This window comes from Chrysochloris asiatica, unplaced genomic scaffold (assembly GCF_000296735.1).
Source record: "Chrysochloris asiatica unplaced genomic scaffold, ChrAsi1.0 scaffold00020, whole genome shotgun sequence".
Taxonomy (NCBI): Eukaryota; Metazoa; Chordata; class Mammalia; order Afrosoricida; family Chrysochloridae; genus Chrysochloris; species Chrysochloris asiatica.
This window is the reverse complement of record NW_006408538.1, coordinates 12,857,745-12,880,792: the sequence shown is the minus strand read 5'-3', so window position 1 is coordinate 12,880,792 and position 23,048 is coordinate 12,857,745. Positions and strand designations below refer to the sequence as shown.

General features: G+C 46.6%; 1 protein-coding gene across 2 annotated transcripts in view; it reads right to left on the bottom strand.

Annotated features, from left to right (window-relative positions):
- HK1 (hexokinase 1) overlaps positions 1–23,048 on the bottom strand; it is an 89,711-nt gene that overhangs the window by 60,187 nt on the left and 6,476 nt on the right. The window lies entirely within an intron of this gene.

Below are 23,048 nucleotides of genomic sequence, written 5' to 3'. Positions count from 1 at the left end.
GTTGAATGTGAAACTGATGATGTGCCCTGTAAACTTTCACTCAATCCACAATAAAAACCTTAAAAAAAAAAGATGGGGGTCATTCAACTGCCACTGTGTGGCTCAGAGCAGGCCTGCAAATGCTGACCATGAAATGAACAGCTACAATGAGATGATTCTTAAGGTCCCTCCCAACTGTTACACAGATGCTGCCCTTTGAGACCCACAAATCCATGAAGCAGTGTTTCCTGAAGGATGAGTCCCTGAGCCTCATCCCCACATGGATGGCAGTGTAGCCACACTTAAGAACAAGGGTTCCAGGCCCAACCACGTAGGTTCAGACCCCAGCCCCACATTTAACAGTTGCGTGAATTTCATTTTTTCCAACTAAGATGAGATGTAAATAACTTATGGGATGCTGTGAATATCAAATGAGATCGAGAAGCACCTTGAACACAGTAAATGTTCAAATATATCAGTCATCATTATTCACAGAGACAGTGGGGTTGGGGGCAAAGAGTGTCTCTGGCCACAGAAGACACTGGAGGGCTGTTGTCAGTGTCCTGATTGTCTATGAGGCAGGGAGCAGGCAGGGCCACAGGGAGCATGAGGCACGGAGACCACAGTGAGCAGGCTGCTAAAGACCAAAATATGCAGGAACAGACCAGGGACTCTGTGTCCTTGAGTGAGGACGTTTCCAGCCACCCTGCAAAGTGAACACGAGATGCTGTTCCCCTGAGCATACCAGCATTAAAGTCCTTTCAGGTTCGCTGGGTCATAAATCTGTCTCTCCTTGTGCTCTGTGTATGTGCACGGCTCCACGTGAGGTACTGGAGAGGCCAAGGTGAACAGAGGACTGACACAGTGAAATGACAGGCTCAGGGAGCTGTAATCCATGCCTAAGAGGGTCTCAGATGTCAACAGGAGGAGGCAGTATTTGTGAGTGAGGTTTAGACAGCTAGCTAGAAAAGAAAGATCATTTCCAAAGCAATGGCAGCAGGAAAGCCCAGGGTACCACCAGGAATGGCAGAGGTGATTTAACGATTTCAAAGGGTATGGAGCGAAACCTGCAAAGCTTAGATACCTCAGTGATGAGAGACATCTTGAGGTTTTGAAAAGAGAAATGCATGAATCAGGGCTGTAATTTCAGAAGACTGGTATGGTGATACGAATGATAGGCCAGAAGGAAGAGATTAAAGATGGAAACTATTCTGTGGATGAACCATTGATCAACCAGGACCCTGGTGGCCTTCTTATGTTGACAGGCAGCAGAAAGATGAATGGTGAGCTGAAGAGACCCCTTGATGAACTCCAGAAACATAAGCATCCCAGAGAACAGGTGTCTAGTGCAGAGCCAGGCAGAGGAGGCATCCACTACTAATGTCCAGAAGAATCAATGGGTCTTTCAAGGAAGACCACCCAATGACTTGGCAGCTGAATGGTTCCTCCCTTCCTACCTCTCTCAGAGGACAGGAGGTGAGGAGTCTGGGAATCTTAAAGGAGCAAAGGGAAGACAGCACAAGTGTACACTGGGGCAGACTTGTTGACACATGAGAGGACTTAACCAACCTGGTCCTTAGCTCCGCACATGGGAGCCCTGAAGACATCTCCAAGCCTTCTAAGGGTGTGGTTCAGGTCTCAGCACTGTAGACCTCTGAAGGATTCCAGTCCCTTGGCCATCATTTCTGACTACCTAAAGGTCATGCACTTGTCACCTCACTGGGTCAATGCTCCGTTCACCTTGGCCTCTCTGGCACACAGGGCACAAGGAGAGGCACATGTATGATCCAACAAGCCTGAAAGGGCCTTCGTGTTGACTTGCTGGGGAGAACAGCATCTCGTGTTCACTTTTCAGGGTGAATGGAAACGTCCTATCTGAAGGACATGGAATCAGATCCTAGATCACTTCTGCATACGCAGGTCTTTAGCAGCCTCATGATCTCCTGGCCCTGGCAGCTCCTTGCCTCCCATACAATCAGGATGCTGACCAGGGTCCTCAAGGGTCTTCCAGTGTCCTGTGTGTCTAGGGACACTCCCTGTCCCCACCTCCAATCTCTTGTATCCCAACTACCTTTTTCAAATTCCCTTTGTGAGAAAGAGAAGGACAACCATAAGTCACCTAGAGCTGCAGGAGAAATTGCTAGAAAAAGAGAGAGCAATTGCAGAAGCACAGCCCTGGGAAGAGAAGCATAATCTGCTCTAATCTTAATCTCACTCAGGGCTGGCACCATGGAGCACCTGATTAGCAATCCCTACCATCATGGAAGACCGTAGAAGAATTGATACTTTTGAGTTACGGTGTTGGAGGAGAATATTGAAAGGGCCATGGGCTGCCAAAAGAACCAACAGATCTGTGTTGGAAGAAGTGCAGCCAGAGTGCTCCTTGGAGGCCAGGATGGCCAGATTTTGTCTCTCATATTTTGGACATATTGTCAGGAGGGACCAGTCGCTGGAGAAGGATATCATGTTTGGTAAGGTGGAGGGTCAAAGAAAAAGAGGAAGACCCTCAACGAGATGGATTGGCCAAGTGGCAGCATCAATGGGCTCAAGCGTGGCCACAATTGTGAAGTTGGTCCAGGATCAGAAAGTGTTTCGTTCTGCTGTGCATAAGGTTACTAGTACCAACTCGATGGCACCTAACAACAACCATCATGACATCAGAAGTCTCGTAGGGGAGAGGCGCCCTCCATACCAGAGTTCATGAGCACACTTCCTCTGACAAAGTGAAATGAAATGAACAGTGCACTATAAATGTTCTACTGACAATACAATTTTAAGTAGTAAAAAAATACAAAGAGCACATGAGTGGACATGAGAGAACAAAGGGGACAACTTAAGCAGAGTCCGAGCAGACTTCCTGGAGGAGTGATGTCAGAATGCTTCCAAGAGAGTGCAGGTGTGAGGCCAAAGGTGAGGGAGGATGGCTTGTTCAACAAACAGAAATCAATTCTGGATTAAGCAGGCGGCATGTCTTAGTCATCTAGTGCTGCTATAACAAATACCACGGAGGCAGGGAGGGTGCCTTGAACCAACAGAAATGCATTCTTCCACAGTTTAGGAGGTTCAAAGTCCTTCTGAGTCAACGCTGGGGAAAGGTCCTTGTCTCCTTTCACATCTGTAGGCCCAGCCTTCCTTGGAGACCTCTATGCATTTGGGCATCAATCTTTCCCTGGATCTAGAAGCTTCACAGTGCGGGGACTCCAAAGCACCTGGTAACAGGTGCTCTTTCTCTGCTCACTTCTGTCTCCTTTTATCTTTGTAATGAATAGAAAAGATCTTCCAGGCCATACCCATGGACACTTCCTTACATCGGGTCAGGGTGGGAATGGGATTAAGGGTATTGCTGCTGTTGCTGTCCTTAAATACCTTAGATTCAGTTCCAACCCATAACGACCCTGTATAGAGTTTTCAAGGAGCAGCTGGTGAGCTTGAACCGCCGACCTTGCATATCAAACCAACTTTATAGCTCTGGTAGCATAGTGGTTACGAATCGGTCTGCGAACCGCAAGGTCAGCAGTTCGAAACTACCAGCTGCTCCGCAGGAGAAAGATGAAGTGCTCTGCTCCCGTAAAGATTTACAGCCTCGGAAACCCTGTACAGGGTCGCTATGAGTCGGAACCGACTCCACGGCACATAACACAACAACAACATAGTCCAATGCATGAACTCACAGCGCCACACCAGGACTCCAAGGATATTGCAGCCCAGCCTAATCCTCTTAAGGGTTTCTCACATCATGGGAAATCATCACACAACTGCCACATGACATCAATTCATTACCTAAGTGCCAAACCACTGAGAATCATGTAGATGACCCAGACACAATAACACATTCTGGGGGCACACACTCAGTCTATGACACACATAAGAAGTGATGTAACTGGAAAGTCTGTTAGAGGTAGACCACAGGGGGCCTATCAGCCAGGTGAACACACTTAGACTTAATCCCAAGAGGCTTTAAGGAGAACACAGCTATGAGATTTGTGCTTTAGAAAGATCAAGCTGTCTGCTGGGTGGAGAATGGATGGGCAGGAGCAAAGACCATGCAAAAATAATTACATAGCTACTTTTAACTACTCGCCAGTCTACATTATGATTATCTGTTTACTGACATGTTGTTGTTGTTGTTGTTGTAGTGCCGTTGAGTCAGTTGTGACTCATAGCAACCCTGTATAGGGTTTCCAAGGAGCGGCTGGAATTCACTGACATAGCCTTTCTTAGATGCCATGAGTTCCCCAGGACAACGCCATACATCCTGTGTTGTCCAACACAAAAGAGGAATGCAATCAGTGTCTGTTGGATGCTAAAACAATACCTTATAGTTATACTGAGGTTTCCATATGCCAATATACAACATGTTACATAAAATGATCCTGTCAGGGAGACATTCTTAATCCCATTTTACAGATGTGGAAACTGAGACTCTCAGAAGCTAAGTGCACAACTAGGGGATTCAGGTCTTACATTTATCCCCATCCCTAGGGGAAGGCTGGTACCCCATTCTAGAGAGTGAAGATGCTGAGGTTTCCCATCTGAAGAGGAAGAAACATATAGAAAAGGCAGTTTTTCTTTTGGCCATCCTGCCTAACTCGAGGTGCAGCTCAACACACAAACATTGATCTAAAAATCCCATGTTTTTAGGACAACCCAGCCAAACACAAAGAGAGCTCAGAAGTCCAAAAACTTCTACATGAAAGTAGGCTGGGGACAGAGGAGATAACGTGACTTCCAAGTTTCTCACTAAGAAGGGCTTCCTCTCTCCTGTCCAGGCTCTCAAATCATAATGAGGTACAACCTCTTTTGGAAGAGATGTGGAAATTGAAGCCAAAAGGGAGTTTGGTTCAGGACATGAATTACCATCAGGCATGACCTGTCTCAGAAGAGGCGAGGAAACGGGGTCCAAAAAGGTGGTATAACTTGGACAGAGCTGGAACTGAAACTAGAGCCTTTCGGATTTCCTGTGGACTGAGGAAATGTGAAGGAAAAGCCCTTCCCACTGGTCCTCCAGCAGTGAGAAGGGCAGCATAGATTATGAGGCTGGGGCTGGCAAAAAGCTAAGTCACCCCCTCTGATATATCCCCCACACTACCCAGCCAGACAAGCACCCAGTGCAAAACTCGGCAAACATGCACCGGAAGGACTATGGCCCTGGAAGCGGCTCAGGAAGCATCAGAGCAGAGCACATGCCCAGAGCATCCAGCACTGTGCTGAACATGAAATCTCTTTCCCCTTGTTCAGACCAGCCTCCCTGGCACCCAGTCAGGCTGTCTCTGCAATCATCCTTCCTCTGCCATCCTGGGAGGAGCACAGAGGAAGGAGGAAGGCAGGGCAGAGGGAAAGCCACCATGTGCTCCGCGGCTGCACTGTGCAAGAAACGCAACAGGAGAGCAGCTTTTTCTTGCAGAAAAGAGGGCCAGAAGCCTGGGAGAGGAGGGTCAGGGGAGGGATACAGCCCAGGGAAGACTGACTTCTGGTTTTTGGAGGCTTGGCTGACGTCTACAATCCTTCAACTTCCTACTTCTGTCTCCAAAGCATCTCCAGGTCTTTCCCTCTCCCTCTTTCCCACCTTATTTTCCCTCAAATTTCCACAATTCTTCCTCTTCACTTGCTGCTGTTGTTAAGAGCTAACTAATTGGTTCCGACTCATAGCAATCTTGCATAGGATTTCTGAGTAGTAGCTGATGGGTTTGAACTGCCCACCTTGTGGTTTAGTTGTTGTTGTTAAGTATCGTCAAGTTGGTTCCGACTCATAGTGACCTTGCATAGGGTTTTAAATCCTCAGGAGCAGACAGAGAGAGCAGAGAACTTCATCTTTGTCCATGAAGTGGCTGGTGTGCTCAAGCCGCTAATCTTGTGGTTTTGCAGCCCAGTGCTTATCCTATGGAGCCACCATACTTCCCCTCTTCACTTAGGACACTGTTTACTGCTCTGGTCAATCTTCAGAGACCAAAGAACCCCTCTTGCCCTTCCAAATCTCCAACTAACTCATGGTGATCCCATATATTTGTCAGAGTTTAACTGCACTCCACAGGATTTTCAATGGTTGCTTTTTTAATAAACTTATTTCACGATTGCCAGGGCTTTCTTCTGAGGTACCGCTGGGTAAACTCAAACCTCCAGCTTTATGTCATTTCATGCATATTGGGGATGGAGACAGCAACACACAGTAGTTCCTCCGGGGGCCTTCCAGCTACAAGGATCAAGCATGTCCTAGGACACAGGCTCCCATGACCCCACTCTCATGCTTGACTGAAACAAGTGAAGGGGTCTTCAGCCAGGCTGGGAAGGACAGAGGGTGCCAGAGGCCCCCAATGCCATACCTGGAGCTGAGTCCTACACACTCTTGTCTGAGATTGACAAGGGACACTTTCCAGTCGCCAGTGTCTCTCTCTCCCTCCGTCCCCTAAAGAGCCCATCTCTAAATCAGCTGCACAAGCCAGGGGGTCTTGCCCAAACACCACCAAAATATTTGTCTTCATGCAGACCAAGAACACCATGAAACTCTCAGCAGCTCCAGAAGTTGGAACACAGCTGAGGGAGAAGAGGGCAACAGAAAGGACACAGCCTTGCCAACTCTGCTGGCCGAGCCTTCCAGCTAATGAAAGAAAGGAATGCCCAGCTCTGGGCTAAACTCACAAATGTTTGTGTGTCTGAACCCTGCCCCACCTCCTGCTCCCAACAAAATACGGTCAAATAAACCCAGAAGCAAAAAGGGCGACAGCCAAAAACCCAATTCAAGACTGGACATGCCCAAGTGAGCAGGCGGACACAGCAGGAGGGGACAGTAACCACTGGTGGCCAGGCATTTTCACCCCCTGTGAAGGGGACACGACCATGGAAAGTTTTTGCTTCAATTCTTATCTGCTCTCCCAGGAGAATCACGAATGAGGCAGAGGTAACAGGTGTTACTGAAGCTACTGGTGAAGGCCTTAATGATGAACTTCCCAAGTGAGGTCTCTTACCTGTCAAGGAACTGCAGAGCTGGTGGTGAAAGTTAAGACTCATGCTTGTTTAAGGGCAGGGCAGAGATTTCAACACTGAACTCACTTCCCTTTATTAACCAGACTCAGGAGAGCACAGGCCCAAGGTGACTGTTCATATTACTAATAAGAGCTCCCGTGTACAGCCTTCTATACAAAGGGTTTTCAAATTATAATCCGATTTGAACTTCAGAGACAGAAATGAAATGAGCTCATGGATGCAGTGCTGGCCATCAACTAGGTGGTTAACATGTTAGCTCCCTTTCTCAGTGCACAATAACTCAGCGATGGAGGCAGGAAAGATATAATTACCTCGAGTTTACAGGAGAGGAAATTGACGTCCAGTGACTCACGCAAAGTCACATGGTTTTTAAGTGGAACTTGGTTTTAAAATCCAGGTCTTGTAATCTCCAGTTTGAGGCTTTTCCTCAAGCAGTTTCATTTCCCCACCAACCCCCCCCCCCCACACACACACACACACATTTCCATTATTTTTCCACAGACTATGGGAAAAAACAACCGGGTTCAAATCCAGGACCTGCCGTTTATAAGCAGTGTGACTTTGGATAAGTTGCTTAGCCTCTCTGTCTTGGTTTCCTGGCTTTTAAGGTAAGGCTAACAATACCTACACCTCAGAGGATAATTGTGAAGGTTTGAATAATGTGTTGAGAACCAAGTAAGCATTAAATATCATATCTCTCCCTCCCAAACCTGACTAAATGTCCCAACCATGTGTCCCTGACGCCTTTGGCCTAATTAACCAGAAAAAAGCTGCTGTACTACCACAGATAGCTCTGATATGGCCTTTTTTAGTCCTGGTCTTGTAATGCCCACCAACAGACTGGGTGGGGCTATGCAAACGAGCTGTTTGTGGCACACCATGGGAACTGGATAGCTTGCTAACAATGTAGATAAGGCGCCATGTGCCAGAGAGACCATGCAACTAAAGTGTATGGAACTTTAACAAGGGGTTTTTCATTTTGCCATCCCTCTAGGTTTAAAATGACCCATCCCAGAAGCAGAAAGAAGGAAAGGCTGAGCATGTCCTTGACCTGAGGTCCCTGTGTTGGGAACCTTCTAGACTCAGGAGATAGAGACTGTCCGGCAGGAGACAGCAGAGACAGTGAGAACTGGCAGGGAAGCAGCAGCAGCAGCAAAACCAGGAGACTGGCAGATGGGGCGGTGGGTTTCCTGGCCCATAGAGTGAGAGAGCTGAGCACTTTCCGGCTGAGGCTTAGTGGCAGAGTTAAAGAGCTTTGTGACATTTGTTCCCTAGAGCAGGGCAGAGGCCTGAGGGGCCAAAGGGCCAAGAGCCAGGGAGATGTTCCTCTGAGCAAGGTTACGAAGAGGCCATCTTCATCAAAGAACTATACCCTGAGTCATTTCTGTAACTTCCCTAGCAATCATATTTAAACTGTCAAACCCAGCAGAGAACTGTGGGAGGAATAGCTGTTGTCAGAACTGGTTTAAAAAAAAGGTGTTGTTGTTAGGCGCCATTGAAGTTCCAATTCATAGCGACCCTGTATATAAGGTGTCCAAGGAGCATCTGGTGAGTTTGAACCCCACTAACCTTGCAGTTCAAACCGACCTTGCAATCCAGTGCTCACCGTACAGCGCCACCAGGACACTAAGCTCCCTGATTTTTGTCCTGGACTCCCTTCCTCTGTACCCTGGGGCAGGGGTTTCCTGGAGCTTCCTGGTAACGAGAGGCAGTCCCATCCCACCTGGAAGCAGCACTTGAGCTGGTGTGGCTTAGGAGAGGCCTCAGTCACCCACCAGCTGAGGTCACACTAGCTCTGAGCGGTCTGATCTGCTCAGCAGACACAATCCTGAACAGGAAGTTCTAAGCAGCTCATGCCAGGTCATTCCTTTGTGGTTTCTGCCACCCCAAACTCTCCTCCTGGCCAAGCAAGGCTCCAGCCCGCTCTCTTCCTGCTCATGACTCTGCAGGCCGCCCAGCCCCACCTCTGTTGCGGGTGGCACCCAAGAAAACCTACACTTGGTCCTACTCTTGGTAGCTAGTCACTGAACAGAGAAGGAGTTGGCCACCAAGGGAGAAAGCTTTGACCGAGTAGATTCCCTACAGGAACCACCAACTCCCAACACCCTCAGAACAGTGGTTTTTTAACCCCAAAGTTCCCTAAAGACTCATGGTCCACTCTGCTTCTTCACCCCCTTTTACTCAAACACCATTTCCAAGCTCACCTCCTCCGGAATGCATGCCATGATCCGCCCCACCCACACCGTCCACTGTTCTCCTCTGCATGCCCTCGGTCGTGGTGCTACTCGTAGGGATGAGCCTGCCCTGGGGGCCGTGCTGCGGTGTACCAGTCTCTCCCGGGCGCTGCTGCAACAGACACATGGTCTGCTTCTCCTAGACTGAGTGACAGGGGTGCGGGGGCCCTTCATGCCCCCTCAAAGCCCACAGGACAGTTCCACTGGGTGGCTCCTGGGCTGGGCTGGAAGCACTCGGTGACGCCTAACTCAGTCAGGTCTCCAGAAGGGTTTGCTGGCTCAGATAAGACCCAGAGACTCCTCTTTTCCAACCGGCCCTCTCATTTGGGCCTTATGGCAACCTGTGCAGGGACAATAGTCCCTCTCGGGTACGGTAAGTTCCAGGCGTTTCTAACGTCCTTCTTCTCCCACACCACCACCATTTCATGGCTGAGGCCCAAATGAACACGAGAAGATAATTAGGAGTCTCACTTTCCTAGCCAGGTCTCCCAGTCACCAGAAGGTAATGTGTTTTTTGCAGTCAATGCCATGTTCAAGGCTCCTGAGGGGAAGAGCTATGCATGAACTCATATAAAGAAATATGACCCCTAAGACACTTTAAACAGTTACACGGTGGAGTTTTCCTTTTCCCTAGTCTCCTTTTTGGAGTCCTGGTGTGGCGCTGTAGGATAAGCACTAGATTGTGAACCACAAGGTTGGCAGTTCAAACCCACCAGCTACTCCCTGGAAACACTGATTTGGGACAGACTCAATGGCACTTAACAACAACAAAGCCTCCTTTTTAAGGCACTTACCTACCTTTCTGTGCCTTACCTATAATTTTATTTATGCTCTGAACTCCTGGTTCATTTTCAACAAGCACCTAGTAAGCGCCATGTGCTGTTCATATAATAGCTGTCAACTCATATCAAGCCATGAGCAGAAAACTGAGGTCTGGAGAATGACGAAGTAACACTAAGTACCACGCTGGGCACTTGGCCCTGCCATGATGTAAACCTGCTCAATGTGCTGTCTACCACACCGCACACGAGAGGAGCCTGAGACTGCTGCCCTATGCACCCAGCAACTGGCACACCATCCATCTTGTTAATAGCTGCTGTCAAATTGGTCGCAATCCACAGTAACCCCACACACAATGGAATGAAATGCTGCCTGATGCTGTGCTCACCCCATGGTCAGTTGTGAATCAGACCCTTGTGATCCGGAGGGTTTTCACTGCCTGCTTTTGGGAAATGGATTGTCAGGCCTTTATTCCTCGTCTGCCTTAGTCTGCAAACTCTACTGAGAGCTGTTCAGTATTACAGCAACACACAAGCCTCCAATGACAGATGAATTGTGGTTTTGCAGGAGAAACACTGGCCTGGCATCAAACAAAGGTCTCCCGCAATGAAGGCGAAAATTCTAATGAACTACCACGGCTCCCACCCGGCAACCGTTGAGCATCTCCAACCTCGGAATCCTTCCTGTATTCCCCAGATGCTTCTCACTATGAGAACCAGTGTAAGGCCAGGGCCTCAAGGTCACAACCCAAGTTCCTCCCAGTGACCTTGGCACCATTAATAGGAGCTTTCTGGCTGGTGAGAGTGGCCAAGTCCTTGCCTATGATGAGCAAAAAACTGTCAGTTTGAACTAGCTAAAAATAACAGACTCCTGGTGTGGTAAACCACAACATTGGCAGTTCAAACCCACCGGCTGCTCCTTGGAAACCCTATACAGGGTTGCTGTGAGTCAGAACTCATTCACAGCACCTAACAACAAAAACCAAGGAGTCACTTCAAGGAGAACAACCCTGGAATGTGGCAGGGCAAGAGCAACAGGGGACAGTCTACAGAATTTCCAATCTTCCAGGCCCTTAAGTGAGGGAAAAGAAGACCTGTAATTCAGGTAGTTTACTTCCACTATGAGACAAGCCAACTCATACTGCAAATACTGCTCACTCCCCATCCCCCTAGGCAAGATGGCAAAAGACCTGGGCCTCCTCCAGCTAGAATTCCCCCTGAGACCTGCAGCAAGTCACTTCCATCTCACACAGAAATCCTGAAGGCCTGCCCCTCACCTTCACATGTGGCAAAAAAAGGAGTTCGACAGCACTTGGGACTTTCTCTGAACACAGGTTTTTCAAATTCACAGTGTCCATCTGAGCAATGAGAAATGGGTATGCTGATGGTCCATGAACTCTCATGCTCTCTTATGCAATTAGGGGCAAAGGCAAAATGGTACCCTCAATTTCTGCCCAGCTGAGGACACAACCTTCTGTTGTCCAGAAAGCAGCAATCCCCAATCCAGCTACTCAAGATGCCAGAAGAGTGAGCAAATCTACTTTAGAAGAAGCACAACTATAATAGTGTGGATAGGGAGACTTTAGTTTGCTCACTCTGGATACACCATTGAAAAAGACCAATGGCTAGAAAAGGACATGTTATGTTTGGTAAGTAGAGGGGGTCAGTGTAAATGAAGGAAACCTTAAAGGAGACTGAACTGACACAGTCATCATTAACACTGGACTCAAACATACCAGGGATAGTTAAGAGGACTCGGGACAGGGCAATGTTTGCCTCTGTTGCCAGGAGACCGAATGAATGCAACAGTAACTGACAAGGAGAGGGGAGTTTTGGGTGAATAACAATAACACCTAGTATTTGTATGTAGACTCCTGAAGAGTTTCTAGGTCTAGTCTCAATTTTACTATCATTCTAAGTGTGCACATCAGCAAGACAGGAATGATTTATCCCATCTGATAGAGAAACTGAGACCTGGGGAGTTTGATGGTTACCTAACAATACTGTTGAAAGGAGAAGAGTCCTTAAAAGATAATGGATTCTAATCTCCTATTGGTGGTTCATCTCATCCGCCAGGTGTGGGAAATATGAGTCCCATTCCCGGCTAGAGTACCTCATGAACCGCCGCCACCTGTCTGTCAGTGGAGGCTTTCGTGTTGGGATGATGCTGCAAGGATATACACACTAGGAAGAAAGTCTGGTGGTCTACACATGAAAAAAATCATCCACTGAAAACCTGATGGCTCACAAGCACACAATTCCAATGTGCCTGGGGTGGTCATGAGCCCAACTCAATGGCAGCTAACAACCTTTAAGAGATGAGAAAACTAAGGCCTAACAGCCCATAGGAATCTTTGCTTTAAATGCAATAGAGCCTCTGTTCAAATATCGGACTCATAAAATATACTGCCCAGCAGAACACTGTCCAACAGAAATAAAATGTGAGTGACAGAGGTATTTTTAAATTTTTCTAACAGTAGCATTTAAAAGAATAAATGAAACAGATGAAGTTAATTTTAATCTATTCTATTTAACCCAATTTATTCAAAAAAATTTTTTAATGTAATGAAATAGTTTATACAAGAGGGTAAGTCAAAAAGCGGTGCTTCTAGGGTTCCAGTACACACACGCAGGGGGTTCTTCCAAACAGAACGTGTCTGAATAGTGACTGGAGGCAGGCTGCTGACACATTCTCTCAGTAATGTACCTAGTCTTAGTCGTGTTAGGGTGCCTTCAAAAATACAGTCAATCAAAAGAGTGAGGGGATCTGCTAGACCAGCTAAATTCAAGGCAAGGGTCAGTTCAGAAGGCTATGGATTTGGGGGGACTCCAAAGGAGGGACTCTTGATAGATTTTCTCGAAGGACACATGAAGATCACAGGGACTGATGAGATCATTTTAAGAAAACTGGAAACTGCACTGGTGAGAAAAGGCCAGGAAACTTGAGCCAAGGAATTTTTTCCCGTCAGGACACTGCACCTGCTCATTCTTTGAGTGTAGCAAGGTCCTATGAGAATTTCATTGGAAAACCTGACTCCCTCTGACATTTTTTTGTTACCAAAAGTCAAAGGATGCTCAAACTGCCATTCTGGCTTGGTGTAAATGGAACCTTTGTTGTTGTTAAGGCCTGTCAAGTTGGTTCCAACTCATAGCGACCCTGTATAGGGTTTCCGAGGCATGGCTGTTGAGTTTGAACCACTGATCTTGCAGGTCAAACCAACCTTGAGGTCCAGTGCTTATCCTACAGCACCACACCAGAACACCAGTGGTGGGACCCAGACCCCAGCAATTCTACTTGCTGAGACTTGTCGTCCCATATGTAAGACAGAGGGAAAAAATACCTTCATCCAAGCTTGCTGGAAGATGGATCTAGATGAGGCACATGAAAGCATCTTGCAAATGGCACATAACTTTACCAATGTGAGGTGATAAGGTTATGACAATGGTGGTCTAGTCTCCTAATCCATTCACCTTACCTACCCAGGAAATATCTGAGAAACGTGGTCAAGTTTAATACCATGGCCACAGACAAACATGTTGTATTCACCTAACCAATGGATAAAATCATCAGATGTGTATAACATGGTCAGAGAGAAGGTAGGAGAGACCACTGGTAGAGCCTCATGGAGTGGGCACTACAGGACTAAGCGCAGGGGTCTTCCTCTACATTAAGCACTGTTCTCCTGAGAGTCCTCTTTCAAGTGCAAACAAGTAGAGGACGTAGGGACAGCAGTAAGTGAAGAGGAACTCGGAAAAACAGCAGGGACATCTCCAACACCGCAAATCTATTTACTGCACCAATTTCTTTCCCATCTGTAGGGGAACAGTCAATAACGAGCAGCTAGGAGACAAGCAAAGCCGTATGAACTGCAAAATCGATGGTTCAAGCTCACCAGCTGCTCCTTGGAAACCCTACACAGGGTCACCATGTGTCGGAATGGACTCGATGGCACTTCACAACAACAAGGGAGACAAGAAGCTAAAGCTCGGCTTCTCTTTGCAGAGAGGAACAGGTGGGAGTCAGGGGACCTCAAGAGCCCTGAGCTCAGTCATCCTTCTCCAGCACCTCTTTCACTTCTTGGACCTCAAGTTTCCCTAAACTGTAAAATGAGGGAGGCTCGGCGGTCTACGGTTTCTGAGTTAGGGGCTCTGTTGTGTGTTCATGGCTCTATCACTTATGAGTTACATGTGGCTGTTGCCAAGTCATCTCACCACTTGGAGGTCTGTTTCCTTGTTTCTAAATGAAGAGGATGATGCCCCCCCCCCCACACACACACACATATAAAGTGGTTAAAAGCAAGGACAAGAGAAATAAAAACACATTCACATAAAAACTTGTCCACAAGTGTTCTTAGCTGCACTATTCACAAGAGCCAAAAATGATACCCACTCAAACATCCATTAACAGATGAATGGATAAACAAACTGTGGTAGGGCCAAACAATGCAATATTGTTATTGTTGTTAAGAGCCATCGAGTTGAGTCAAGTTAGTTCCAACTCATAGCGATCCTGAATAGGGTTTCCAAGGCTTTAAATCTTCAAGGGATCAGAAAGCCTCATCTTTCTCCCAAGGAGCAGACGGTAGGCTTGAGCTGCAGACCTTGTGGTTCGCAGTCCAGTGCTTACCATATTGCTGTTGTTGAGTGGTGATGAGTCGGTTCCGACTCATAGTAATCCTGCATAGGGTTTCCAAGAAGCGACTGGTGAGTTTGAACCATCAACCTTGTGGTTCAAACTGACCTTGCAGTCCTGTGCTTTATCCTACAGTGCCATGTCAGGACGCAGCCATAAAAGGGATGACGAACTGATACAAGCAACAACATGTGCTTTGGTGTGAACCTTGAAAACATGTTAAATGAAAGAAGCCAGATACAAAAAGTCACTTTTTATTTAAATGAAAAGTTCAGAATAGGCAAATCCATACAGATGAAATGGAATAGTGGTTGCCAGAAGCTTGGGGAAGGAAGGAATGGGAACTGGATATTCTTCCTTGGTTGTTTTTTTTTGGGGGGGGGGGGGGTGATGAAAATGCTCTGGAATTAGATGGTGATGATGGTTGTACATTGTTGGCAATTACTAGAAACAATGGTTTTAACCAGTGTTTAGAGACAGTGGTTTAGAAACACTGAATTATACACTTAAAAAGATGGATTTTGTAGCCGGTGACTTTTATCGCAAAATAAAATAAAGCTGGATGCTGGTTCCACAGCTTTTTACCTGGGCCCTAGAGTCCTCACCTAGAATGAAAATCATATGAGTACCTATCCCACAGGGGCACTATGGGGTTAATGGAGACACTGTTCATGATGCCTTTGATACAGTATCCAGTAATAAATGTGGGAGGCATTACATGTTGGCTTCAATTAGTATTATTGTTGTTGTCAATTACCATTGTGTCGGTTCAGACTCATAGTGAGGCTATATAGGGTTTCCAAGGAGCACCTGGTAGGTTTGGACCACTGATTTTATGGTTAACTAATCCTACAGTGCCACACCAGGACTCCAATTAGTATTATTGCCACTAATTATTTAATGAGAGTCATGTTAAAAAAAACCCAACACACAGGCTTCTAATCGGCATTCAATATCCCACCTCCCTCTCAAGCCTCCTCAAAGTCTTGTGGGTGTGTGAGCCTGGAGTGGACATGTTTGACCTCATACCAGGGTCACTCAGCTTATGCTTGCAAATGGCTGGCTGCAAACTTCCCAATTCACGTCTCCCTGCTACAGGAGTACAGCCACCTCTCATTTTACAAATGATCACCTCATGCAAGTTGGCAATTTCTCTGAATACAGCAACTGAATGATAAGTCTGCCCAGTTCAGGTCTACCCAGGAAGAGAGAGTGTTAGTTTTAATTCCCGGGAAAGATGATCAGATCCACACCAGAGCATAAAGGGTCACAGAGAGTGACCAGAAGCCTTTCCCCCTGCATCTACCCCATCTAACACCCTCCAATCAGATGTGAGTAAATGTTTCAGCGGCAGCAGTGAACGGAGCTGCTTAGGAGGAGAGCTGTCAACTTAGCTCAGTAGCAGTTTGCAACAAGGGCTTGATTTGATAAGGCAAATAAGGAAATGAGCTAATTTTAAACTAAGCTTGAATCCTATAATATGAATGGAAATGACTGAGAAAAGACAGTCTCTTTAAAAAAAAAAAAAAAAAAACCTATTAACAATTTTTTAAAGTTTGATTGTAGTATGGCTTGGCATTTGAACAACAAGTACTTGCACACATTTCGGATGGGACTGTAAACTGTAGTAACCTCTAAGAGCAGCAATTTAGCCAAATCTAGTCAAAAGGAAGCACACACCCCTCCACTCAGCAATTCCCGCCCTAGGAACACAGCCTGGAGTAATTCTTGCCTAAGTGCTGATAAAAATGTGTTCCCTGCCCCTGTATTTGGCATTTGTAAAATTAGAAATCCAAATGTCCACCAAAAGCATGGATAAGTTCATTGTGTATCTACACACTGAAAGAGCATACAGCTGAGTAACTAATGAACTAAACATGGTAAAGCCTGTTGAACGAAAACATGTGAGTTGCAGAAGGATACATATGGCACAACATTTTAAAATATTTAAAACCATGTAAAGCAGTACCATTATTATTTGCATACATACAGCACCATTAATAAAAGTTTAAACCCATACAAAACAATACTGTATCTTTTTTTTTATAGAAATACGTGTATATGTAATTAAAATATGAAAATATGCATGGAAATGACTGAACCACCAAATTCATCTCCTCTAGTAAACGAGGAAGTAAATGGGATAGAAACAGATACAGAAGGGGCCCCAGTTACGTCTGTAAGGCTCTGCTTCTCAGGCTGGGTAAATTAACCTTCATTTTTTCATTCATCTGAAATATTTCAGCATAAAAAATTCAATCGTATTTCTTGATTTGTGTGAAGAGAATTAACATAACCAATAAAAATAGATTTTTTTTCCTCCTAAAATACGAAATGGATCCTATTTCCTATCTTCTAGTGACCTTTGGAAAGCCACTTATCTCCTCTGGGTGGGCTTCCAGTCCCTGTGAATGAAATCTCTGTCTTCGGTCTAATCTGTAGCACACACAAAGTAGGCAATACTGGATGGAAGGGGGCTGCTAAGGGGGCAACTATGTTGGAAGCATCCATCCTGATAACCTCAGAGGATTTTGGACGATGAAATGAAATATACATGTGACTACTATATCTGCATGTATGGTTTTATATATTTTATACACGAAAGGAGCTCTGGTAGCATAGTGGTTATAAATCAGGCTGCTAACCTCAAGGTCAGCAGTTCAAAACTGCCACCTGTTCCATGGGAGAAAGATGAGGCTTTCTGCTCCCATAAAGATTTATAGCCTCAGAAACCCTATACAGGGTCACTGTGAGTCAGAACTGACTTGATGGCACACAACCACCACCACCAACATATATAATCAATAAAATGGAGTCCTGGTATAGCACTGTAGGATAAGCATTGGACTGCTAACCACAAGGTAGGAGGTTCAAACCCACCAGCCACTCCTTGGGGTACTATGAGTTGGAACCGACTTGATGGCACTGAACATCAACAATCAATAAAATGATTATTGATATCTGATATGGCACCATATCAGATTTGGGGATAACAAACCACTATAAAGGAAGAAAGTGTAAAACAGAAAAAGCAAAACTATATTTTCATTACTAGTATGAGGTTCTACTCTACAAAGTTTCTAAGTATACTCACACTCCCCATTTGTACTATCTACCAGAAATCAATGTTAACTTGCAGCTAGTACCCACTGGATGTAGCTCAGATGGATAGCTGACCAGAACTCGAGCAGAAGAAGATAGAGACGTCTGACACTGTGAACACATGTAAATTGCTACAATTTGATGAACTGGACCTTTGCATACAGATACAGTTGCTCAAAATTCCAACTGGAAGGGTAGGGTTCTTCCTATCAAGGAACAAGCTTGTTTCCTCAGTGCACTGGGGACATGCACTCTAGACACTGGCTATCAAAAATGGGGGCTATGAAGTCCTGGTGTGGTGCTGTGAGTTAATGCGCTGAACTGCAAAGTTGGCTGAACCACAAGGTCGGCAATTCAAGTTCACCAGCCACTCCCCAGAAACCCTATACAGGGTCATTGTGCATCAGAACCCACTCAATGGCTTACAAGCTTTCATAAATTTGCTTAGTTTCAGAATGAGGAGGGTAAGGTAGAATCCCCACTGAGTAGTTTTCCTCTTCTCCAGATGGATCTGGTGAAAGGGGGTGAGGGATGATAGTAATAGGGTTTTATTATTTAATTGTGAGTAACTGCTAGCAGGATTAACTCTGTCTGTCACAACTGTAATTGTAGAAGATGTATAACTCAAAGGTGGGAGCAGTTAATCTTTCATTTCAAGAAGAGAAGAGCCCAGGACCATCAAGGAAAACCATGAGTGGAGCTGAGATCCTACCTAGAAAAGCAGCAACAGCAGAGAAGGTGGCAGAGAAGGTGGCATGGAAACAGAGCAGCTGAGGGTTCTAGGCCCAGGGACTGAATAAGGCTGTGTGCCTATGGGCAACAGGCTGGCTTGCAGAATATGCCCCTAGGACATTTAAATGAATATATATATTTTTTGTTTTGTATGAGTACCTCAGATATTTTTGCTTTGTTCATTTGTGAAATATAAAATGTAAAAGGGAAGCCACAAGGAGGAAGCGGGATAACTGCTGTTAAACGGAGGGGACCTTGTCTATTAACCTTCATTTGAGTCATAATAAAAAGTTAAAAGAAAAAAGTCTATTGACCTACACCTATGGATGCAGTAGCTCAAAAGAGGGAATAAATCCTAACAGCAAGAATCATTCCACCCCCTCCACACACAGAGTAGACAGGGATGGGCAACTTGGACATTGGCTACCCAAAATGGGGGGTGGGGGGCTACAAAGGCAAGAAGTGACTGGCTTACAAGCTTTCAAGGGGGAACCTAGATCCAGAGGGCCTGGAGGAAGGTAGAATCTCCAGTGAGTAGCATTCAATCTGACTAGGCGGGGCTGATGCAATGAAATGCATTAGGGTCTCTTGTGATACAATAGTGAATAATTATCAGGACTGATTGTGAGGATTGGAAATGTAAAGGTAGGCGTTTTATAGCAAGGAGGGGAGTGATTAACTTTTCAGTCTAGGAGCGCGGAGGTCCCTAGGACCATCAAGGGAGAAGAGCAGAGACCGGGACCCTACCCAGAGAAGCAGTGATGCCTGAAATGGAGCCAGAGATGATGATGTGGAGCGATGGAGCAGCTGGAGACTTTAGATCCAGAGAGGGAGAGGGACTGTGTGCTGAAGACCTGGGGGGCACAGGGGAAGGATTGCATGAAGGGGATTGTAACCATGGCAACGACACAATATACGATAGAATGAATGTAAAACTAATGTTCTCCCATGTAAACTATCACATAATTCACAATAAACATTTAAGGAAAAAAAAAAAAAAAGTCTATTGATCATTTAAAATGTTTACCTGGTTTTCTTTAAGATCAAAACAATAAACACAACCCAGTGTATATTAAGTGATTTCACAGGAGCCCACTGTTATGGTGGGTTAGTCTGCCCAGTTACCCAAGTTCCATGCCCGGCCTCCCTCCCCAGATCTGGGAGCTGGGCACCTAACAGACCAATTATCAAGAGTCCAGTCCTCATCCAGCGGTTCTTACTCAAAGTCGGGCACCCAACTCCCTTACATGCCCCTGTGGCACTTATCACAAAGAGTGTGTTCCATGAGAAGAGGGGTCAGTCCTGCCTGCCCTAGAGTCGTCACCCCAGCCTTAGCACAGTACCCTACATATAATAAAGTACGAATAAAGAAACAAGTGAGTACACATGAGCGGATTTGATTCTGTTGTTGTTAAGTGCATCCAATCAGTTCTGACTCATAGCGACCCTGTATAGAGTTTCTGAGGCCTTAGATCTTCAAGGGAGCAGAAAGCCTCATCTTTCTCCCGAGGAGCAACTGGCAAGTTTGAACCGCGGACCTTGTGGTTCACAGTCTGATAAGCAGGTGCCGACTGGGCTGCTTCGAGGCTGAGGAAGTGCCTGGTCCCCTCTCTGCCAGATCTTGCCAGGACCTCATTATGAGTGCTCAGAGCTGACTCCAGTAGCTACTTCTGCCAGCCAGGAACTGCTGCTGTAGACAGTCTCAGAGCCTGCACCACTCTCGCCCATTCAATCTTTTAGGGGGAAAGCCGCCTAGAGCCTTTTCCAGAGAACAGAGGGAGCGTGGGAAGACAGGGTAGCATGGCCAGATGTGAGAGCCCTCAAACCCACAGCTTGCCCGGTTTACTCCGTCACGACATTCCCAAATTATCAAACCAAATGAAGCAACATGACTTCTCGTGGGGAGAACCCCTACAAGTACATCAAAGGTGCAGAAGATGGTGTTTATGAAATCAAAAGTTCACCAAAGAGAGGCGCTCACTGGGTATTTATTTGCAAACCAGAGTGAAAAGGTTACACCTAAATCTCATCTCTCCCATCCCTGGGACACATGATCTCAGTGGAAACTGTTGTGGGGTGGTCCTTTCATTGCTAAGCATAGCCTCCTCTGTACTCCAGTACTCTTGGGTTCGGTCATTGGACATCATGATCATTCACCAGCCTAACAGGGATTACTTGAAGTCACAGGGATCAATTCAGAGAAAACTCACAAGCATCTGGCTTACCATCTGAAAGCCTAGAGGAACGAATTTCAATCTTTCTCCAAGGCCAATTTCTGCCCTTCCTGGACCCATCTCCCTTCCCTGAACACAATCCCTTTCCCTCCTCTGGGCTCCAAATGACTTAACCCAGTGGAAGAGGCTGGTGAAAGGAAAGGCATGTTAAAAGTTACCTTGGGGTCAAAGGACCCAGCCTCTTGCGGCAGAATTAATAATAGATGTTTGGGATTCTGATGAATGGAATCTTTCACATGCTTTACCTCCTAAATGCACTACTAGAGTGAAAGAAAGATACCAGGGGGCTCTAAGAAGTTTGTGGGGAAATAAAATGAGAAGACAATAGAAAATTTCCACTAACTTTTTGAAGTCCCCTCATATATGCTTTGTGCTTAATCTAGCCTAATGTACCCTACTGGAGTCCTGGTGTGGCGCTGTAGGATCAGCACTGGGCTAGTAATCACAAGGTCGGTGGTTCAAATCCACTAGCTCTTTTTCAGAACTCCTATACAGGGTGGCTAGGTCAGCAGTTCGAAACTACTAGTGGTTCCGCGGGAGAAAGATGAGGCGTTCTGTTCCCATAAACATTTACAGCCTCAGAAACCCTGTGCGGGGTCACTATGAGTCGGAACCAACTCCATAGTACTCAACCACAACAACATACAGGGTGGCTATGAGTCAGACCTGACTCCACAGCACTTCACAACAACAATGTATTCTATCAACAGTTACCATGGGGAGACATCTGGAAAATGGGGCTGCAAGCTGCGTAGGGTGCTCTTGAACTGCTTCAACCTTGGACACATTGCCTCATAGGCAATACGGAGGAGAAATACTTCCCTTTGTATCCCAGGAATCCCAAAACCTGGCCCTCCCAACCCCCAGTCAGAGGTCACAGATGGGGGGTGGGGTGGGGAATGCCAAGTCTACCTCTGAGCCCTGCTGATGCTGCTGGGGGGGCTGCCTGGGACTGGAGGGCTGAATCATCATGGCTGCCTAAGCTGGCCACCCTCCCTAGATCCCTGCCCCCACAGGGTGCACAGGATTCATCCATCTCCACGGTGAGTGGTGAGTGGGAAGGGCTGGTCTCTAACAAATGCTAAGACCCTGAGAGCTGATGCAGTCCGACCAGGTGATCTCAAAAAAAACCACTGGCTATGTGCTCAAGAGACCCAGGAAGCTTCCAGGAGACCACACCCAGGCCCGGCAAGGCCACACAGCTCATTATGCAGGCTAAGGTGACCCCCAGGCAGGAATTTTCACTCCCTCCAGAGAAAACACCTGGTGAGGGGCAAGAAAGTCATTTTGTTTTTAAGAATCTCCTTTTATTAAATAATTTTATCTGGCCTCCTCCAGCAAGGTTCTGAGGCCTGAAGGTGGAAGGCATGCCAAAATCACAGTATCTAAATCAAGGAAAGACTTAAGACCAACGGATTCAGAAGTCACACGCAGATATCTACTACAGGGGCCAGGTAGATAGAGTACATATGTCAATCAGGCACTGGAGGGGTCTGGAGCTAAACTAGACCCCACTGAGTACAATTCAAATCTCAACTCAGCTCAACTCCTGGGGAACGGACATCAAACAGGTGGTGGTGGATGGAGCAGGTGGAGGTTTCCAAAATCACTGTTGGCTTCAGGAGACCTGTTTCAAGCTTGCCCTGAAATACTTGGAAGGCCCGACTTTCTACTTCACATCTTAACGCTGTGCCCACACCCCTCCTCCCCGCCACCCCAGCGCGAAAAAAATCAATGTACAACATCTCTAAAGAGAACACGTGAAAATCAAGTTCTGGCACGCAGTGCTGCCTGAGCTCAGTGGCCAGCAGGACGCTGCACGTTGTACCATGGAATGCTACATGGGAGCAGTGTGAGTCCCACACATGAACAACCTGAGTTGCTATGGCTTAAAGCAGCGAGGGACCTTGGAGGGCAGCTAACCAGAGAAAGCAAGTGGCACTCTGAAATTCTAAAGCTGAGTCCCAGGCCCATCTCCAAAGAACCCCACTTAGTTCCCACCCAGTGCAGCATCCAAGGCATCCCCAGGGGCTTTGCCTCTCAGCACCTCCCCATAAACTGACTTCCAGAAGGAGAGATGGTCAAGTTCTTGGTGGAGGGAAGTGGGAGATCTGTACCCAGGCAAAGCAAACAAACCACTGGGTGACCTTGAGGAGGTCACTGTCCTAAGTTACCCTCCCATTTCCTACTGAACGCAGAATGACCACCCAGCGGCTTGCAGGACAGAAAACCAAGGCCTGTTGCTCCTACTTCCCACCTGCAGGAGGCTGATTTTATCCATCCACCCCAGCAGTGACAGCACCCACGTGTGTGGGGGGGAGGGGGCGGAGGAAGGGTCAGAAGCCTGTGCCAGACTTGGGCTATTTCTTAAAAA